This window comes from Eurytemora carolleeae, unplaced genomic scaffold (assembly GCF_000591075.1).
Source record: "Eurytemora carolleeae unplaced genomic scaffold, Eaff_2.0 scaffold1255, whole genome shotgun sequence".
Taxonomy (NCBI): domain Eukaryota; kingdom Metazoa; phylum Arthropoda; class Copepoda; order Calanoida; family Temoridae; genus Eurytemora; species Eurytemora carolleeae.
In genome coordinates, this window is record NW_019397142.1 from 15,740 (window position 1) to 22,358 (window position 6,619).

Genomic DNA, 6,619 nt, shown 5'->3' on the forward strand with positions numbered 1-6,619 from the left:
GTCAAATATTACTGTTTCTACGCAGAAAACTTATCATCTAAGGTTAGTAGTGTCAAATATTACTGTTTCTACGCAGAAAACTTATCATCTAAGGTTAGTAGCGTCAAATATTACTGTTTATACGCAGAACACTTATCATCTAAGGTTAGTAGCGTCAAACATTACTGTTTCTACGCAGAAAACTTATCATCTAAGGTTAGTAGTGTCAAATATTACAGTTTCTACGCAGAAAACTTATCATCTAAGGTTAGTAGTGTCAAATATTACAGTTTCTACGCAGAAAACTTATCATCTAAGGTTAGTAGCGTCAAATATTACTGTTTCTACGCAGAAAACTTATTATCTAAGGTTAGTAGTGTCAAATATTACTGTTTCTACGCAGAAAACTTATCATCTAAGGTTAATAGTGTCAAATATTACAGTTTCTACGCAGAAAACTTATCATCTAAGGTTAGTAACGTCAAATATTACTGTTTCTACGCAGAAAACTTATCATCTAAGGTTATTAGTGTCAAATATTACTGTTTCTATGTAGAAAATTTATTATCTAAGGCTAGTAGTGTCAACATGACTATAAATTAATATTTCAGAAAATTCCTTAAAAAATATTAATCTAATCACAATATGAGTTACCGAATTAAATTCGATAACTTTTGAATGTAGAAACTAAATGAAAAATGTTAAAAGTATAATAATTATGTACTCCGATCCATGAGGTAGACAACTTATAGTAACCAGAAAACCTATCATATTTCTTTTTTTGAAATTTTGCCAAGGATTTCCAAAATTAAATAGATGGCGACAATAATTCCATTATTATCTGGATACCAATGGTATGAGATTAGTTTGTAATTGAACCTTTCAATTTTGGAAGAAAAAATTTTTTGTTTTAAGATTTTAAATTTTATAATTTCCAAGAATTGCTGGTCCCTAATTTTTAAATTCCTAAAATAAGATAATCTTGAATTCTAGTTAGAGCCGAATATTTTTATTCTTTATTTTAAACATTTAGTTTTTTAAGGTTTCAGGTGGCCAAGTTACCAACACTATACAAAGCGTCCCATATAATATATTGGATTATCTCTAAGCTTTAACGCCAAAATGAACACAAAATACTCAAAGAATCCTGGAAATATAAGAACATTTTTATATTAGTCTTATAAATCATATTTCTGAAAGAATTTAATTTTTTTGATGGTCTGTTTATTTCTGTAAATCTAGATTTTGAGCTGTGCCACATCACAATGCATTGTTGGATCAGTTTTAAGGTCTGGGTCGACTTTTCCTTCTTTGTAGCCCTAAACATTTTTATTTTAACAAAAAAGCACCTGTTCTTAAGCTTCAGATTTTACCAAGTAAATGGCAAATCTCTCAGCGATTTTTACGCTGTATGATTGATCTAGACTGGTAAATCCTGGTACTGGTGCGAATACGCTGTATGATTGATCTAGACTGGTAAATCCTGGTACTGGTGCAGATCATGCAATGATCTGACTCAAGTGATACAAAACGTTGAAGGACACCCTGTATCTTCTCTAGAATACCCAGATGAATTTAACACAATCCTAAGTTAAGGACTCCAGGGTTCAGGGGATTTAAACTAATTAAACCAAGAAACCTACTTCACAACATTCTCTTTAATCAAGAAATTGCAGAAACTTGATTTGAAAAATGCATTTTTGAGATTTATCAATCTTTTATAAGTAAATTGAAAATAGAACCAACTATAAATTTGATGTATGCCCTTAGAAATATTTAAAATTAGAATTTAATACAATTATCTAAATATTGTGGTTTTTTGGATTTTTGTTATCATTTCTATTTTTATCCCCCTAACTGTGTTTTATAACCTTATCTTTCCCTGGCCCCCTGTAAAATTGTGTTTTATAACCTTATCTTTACCTGGCCCCCTGTGCAACTGTGTTTTATAACATTATCTTTACCTGGCCCCCTGTGCAACTGTGTTTTATTACATCATCTTTGCTTGGCCCCCTGTGCAACTGTGTTGTATACCCTTATCTTTGCCTATCCCCCTGTGCAACTGTGTTTTATACCCCCATCTTTGCCTAGCCCCCTGTGCAACTGTGTTCCCTGGAAATGCACCTAAACGTAGGAATTTGCTTTGTTTATTGCACTTTGCAGTTTAACGAATGAATGATGTTGAAACCTAGAAGTTTTGAAACAGAATTAATAAATATTTGTGATCTGATTTCAGGATTTAGATTAAATTCTTGAATATTCAACCAGAAACAGAGAATTTGCATAAATTAAACTCTGAATGAACCCCCCCTTTCCTGCATTTAATGCCTACTCTCCCCCCCCCTTCTGTTAAAATATAACACCCCTTTAAAAAAAAAAAACTTAATCCTTTGGATAATGAATAATCGCTAAGTAAAAAGAAGAACATCTCTTTCTATTTAGCTTATTCCAAAGAATAGATCGTTTTATTTTTAACAAATTTTTTAAGATACATTTATTTTATTTCCGATTATATATCATAGTAAAGAAGAAAACAAATAAAATAAAATGTATGGCTTAAACCAACTAACCGGTCCCTTATTAATTCTATCTAATTGAAAGGGATATATAGAGAGATACATTTAAAGATATACAGATTTCTACTTTCTGATGTAAAAAAATTCATTTCCTTTTATTTTCAAAGATTTGTGTGTGGGGCCAAGGTGTTGGGATTTATTAGTTGGCAAGATGAAGATTGTTGGATCGTTTATTTTTATCTTTTTCTCTCATTTACACAATTTACATTGGTACTGGGACAGCAGATATGTACACAGGGGTATATAATATTACCTAAAATTTCCCTTCTCTATAGTTTTTTTTATCTTCCTGAAAGCAAAATCTCAAGAACTGACGAGGGTTAACCCAGACCGAAATATATTTTCAATAAATGTGGAACTAACATCTACTTTTTACTTACTCTACAGAGGTTTGGTCCATCACCATTACTGAATTTTAACTCTNGACTCCATATCCTTGTCATTCTAAGCTATCTTCTGAAAATTGCAAAAAGAAACTGTATTTGATATTTTATCATGCATATATTATAATTGGGACCAGATTAAATAGAAGTTAAAAATACTTGACTAGATTAAACCACTTCTCTTCAGCTGGACCCAGCGCACAAGAGAACTGGTTAAACCGGGGTACATGGTTCAACTACTTCTTCCATTTATCAAATCTTGTCCTTGGTTTATTTTATCCATCCTTTAACAAGTTAAAATACGAGTTGATGAGGAACTGTAATCGTAATTTCAAACTACCCTACAATCTAAATGCTAAGATGGCAATGCCCGATTTACAATGGTGCCCTTAAAAGTTTTGTCTGATCAAGATATTATTGTTTATAATTTTGAAAATTGTTAAATTTAATTCTCCCTACAACATTGTCCTGCACATTTTTACTGCAGGAAAACATATTGGAATCGTCAGAAATAAGCACTTTCACATCTAGAGAACCGATAATATCTTCAACATTATTGATCAGATAAAGGTTTTAATGGTACTGTTGTGTATCAGACATTACCATCTTTGCCATGAGTGCTCTTAAAATTATACTTACAGTGAATGTCTTACAAATTGAGCTGGAAATATTGCAATCTTTGTTTCACATCAGAATGAAAATTATTTTTATTTGTGCTAGACATTTCTTTGAATAATACATTTTAATTTTTTGTTTTTCTGTATTAGATCTTCTTCTATTGAAATGTTAAAATAAATTCCTGAAATAATTTAGAATTCTCTTGAATATCTTGAAATTGTGTAGAATCCATCCCTTCAAAAAGAACATTTATTATATGGTTTAAAATATATTTTTTTTTTTTAAATATTGATATTGTGGTTTACAATGAGATATTAAAGCCTCAAATGAGAGTTTTTATCTCAAATTAAATTTTGAGTTCTATTCTATGATCTTTATGTCTCCCCTAAGATCTTGAGTTCTATACTATGATCTATATGTCTTCACTATGATCTATTTGTCTTCACTATAGATCTATATGTTTTCACTATGATCTATATGTCTTCACTATGATCTATATGTCTTCACTATGATCTATATGTCATCACTAAGATCTTGAGGTCTTCACTTAGATCTTGAGGTCTTCACTAAGATCTTGAGGTCTTCACTATGATCTTTATGTCTTCACTAAGATCTTAAGGTCTTCACTTAGATCTTGAGGTCTTCACTAAGATCTTGAGGTCTTCACTATGATCTTTATGTCTTCACTATGATCATTAAACTAAATTTAAAAAAAATATATTATTTTAAATATTACAGGGAGAGTGAAGGATCGGAGTTAAAAACTTTTGAAACTCTGCGGGAGGGTTCAGAGGTTCTGTTGGTGAAAAACTTGAAGCACAGGAAACCAGTTTAATAGTATTTTTATCATTCATCACTATGTATATCTTTCAAGTTTAAGAATTAACCTAGTCTCTATTTAAAATTGAATGTTATTCTTAACATTACCATGATTATTATTCTTTAGGATAACAATATCATGCGTGTTGTGAATATTAATACTGTTTTGTCATTATTATCATTTTGTAAAAGGAGTAAATGAAAAATTTCCTCCTACTGCATTAATCTGCAAATCACTTTTCAAAGAAATCTCAATTGGAAATCATAAAACAGGAAAAGAAGGATAACATCATAATTTTAGCTCAGTCCGAGAACTAATGAATACCTAGTCAACTAGAAATGCCACACTATCGTTGGAGGGTCACTTTAAATTACATGTTCAGTCCCTTTTTAATTTGTCAATATCAATCTTATTGACAAATTTAATATTTAAACTGGTTTGGCTGCTAGGCTAGTGATAACCCTACATGAACATAGTCATGATCTCAGAGCTTCAAAGTTTTACATTCTTCTTCAGGTACAGTAGAACCCAAAAAACTGTGGAATAGGAAGACGACATTTTTGCAATCTTACTCCACTGTTTTAATCTATATATCTTTGCAAGCTGATGGTGTAAACTTTTGATACGTTAGACTTTTTTATTCTAACAGAAATATGAAATATGAAATATGAAAGGTCCACGACACATAGGTTGCATCAAATAGCATTAAACAATCAAAGTTATTGATTTTGGACTTCTTTGGAAATCAGTTTCTTTGTTTGCCTTAAATAAAAAAATTTCAATTTAGAAGGCTAAAATTTTGCATAAAGCCAACTCAATATGTTTGTTTACTATATGGACGTCTGGTGGGCGGTTTGATGATTTCCAAAAAAGCACCTTTATTAGATAATCAGGTTTTGTTGCAAGTGTAAGTAGTGCGTTTGTACAAAATAATAAGGCAATGAATTAATTTCTAGAAAAANATCAGGTTTTGTTGCAAGTGTTAAGAAGTACGTTTGTACAAAATCGATCACCTTTATTAGATAATTAGGTTTTGTTGCAAGTGTTAAGAAGTACGTTTGTACAAAATCGATCACCTTTATTAGATAATCAGGTTTTTTTGCAAGTGTTAAGAAGTGCGTTTGTACAAAATCGATCACCCTTATTAGATAATTAGGTTTTGTTGCAAGTGTTAAGAAGTGCGTTTGTACAAAATCGATCACTCTTATTAGATAATCAGGCTTTGTTGCAAGTGTTAAGAAGTACGTTTGTACAAAATCGATCACCACTATTTAACATAAATTTTTCGCTTTTTCTGTTTTATTGTTTTTTGTTAGCGTATGCGTTTAACTAAGATCTAGTAGGTACAGTCCCTTTAACTATGTGTTGGCGGGTATCAATTTCTTTAATTACGTTCTGGCGGAGAACAGTCCCTTTAAATACGTTCTGGCGGACAACAGTCCATTAGACTACGTTCTGGCGAGAAACAGTCCCTTTAAATACGTTTTGGCGAGAAACAGTTCCTCTAAATACGTTCTGACAGACAACAGTCCTTTAGACTACGTTCTGGCGAGAAACAGTTTCTCTAAATACGTTCTGACAGACAACAGATGTATGTATATTAAACAAATTTGAAAATTATAAAAGCAGTGTATAAGTGAATTCTGAATCTTTTCTCAACTAAAGGCAATATGGTAAATTTATTAGCTTTTTAATAATTTAAAGTTTATTTATTTTATTGGTTTAAAGTTTAGACGTATTTACGCCAACTATCGACTACATATAAGTTTCTTTTTTCATGAATTTGTATTTAAGAGTTTTATTTACAAGCTGTATAAACATTCTTGTATTTATATTTCAAACTCCAATACGCATACTTCTTTAAAATATAATTCGAACTATTTTTTTCTGGTCAAAGGAATTGAGTCTTTACCACAAACTCTGATTTTCTTATCTCTATATCTTTGCAACCCAATATCATAGAACTTTGATATTTCAAACATGAATTCTGTTAGATAAAATAATCTAAGTTGAAATATCAAAGATTTATACCGTCAGGTTGCAAAACTATAGGGACTAGAAAATTATAACCAGTGGCGAAGACTGAATTGAAGACTGAATTTCTTTGTGATTAAAAAGTCCTGAGTCCGAATTTAATGAATTTGCTGCGGCTTAAATTTAAGCTGCGGCTCAAATTCTTTAAATTCGGCATGTGTATTATCTAACTTGTTACAAAATTACGAAAAGAATTTTAAGATTATTCA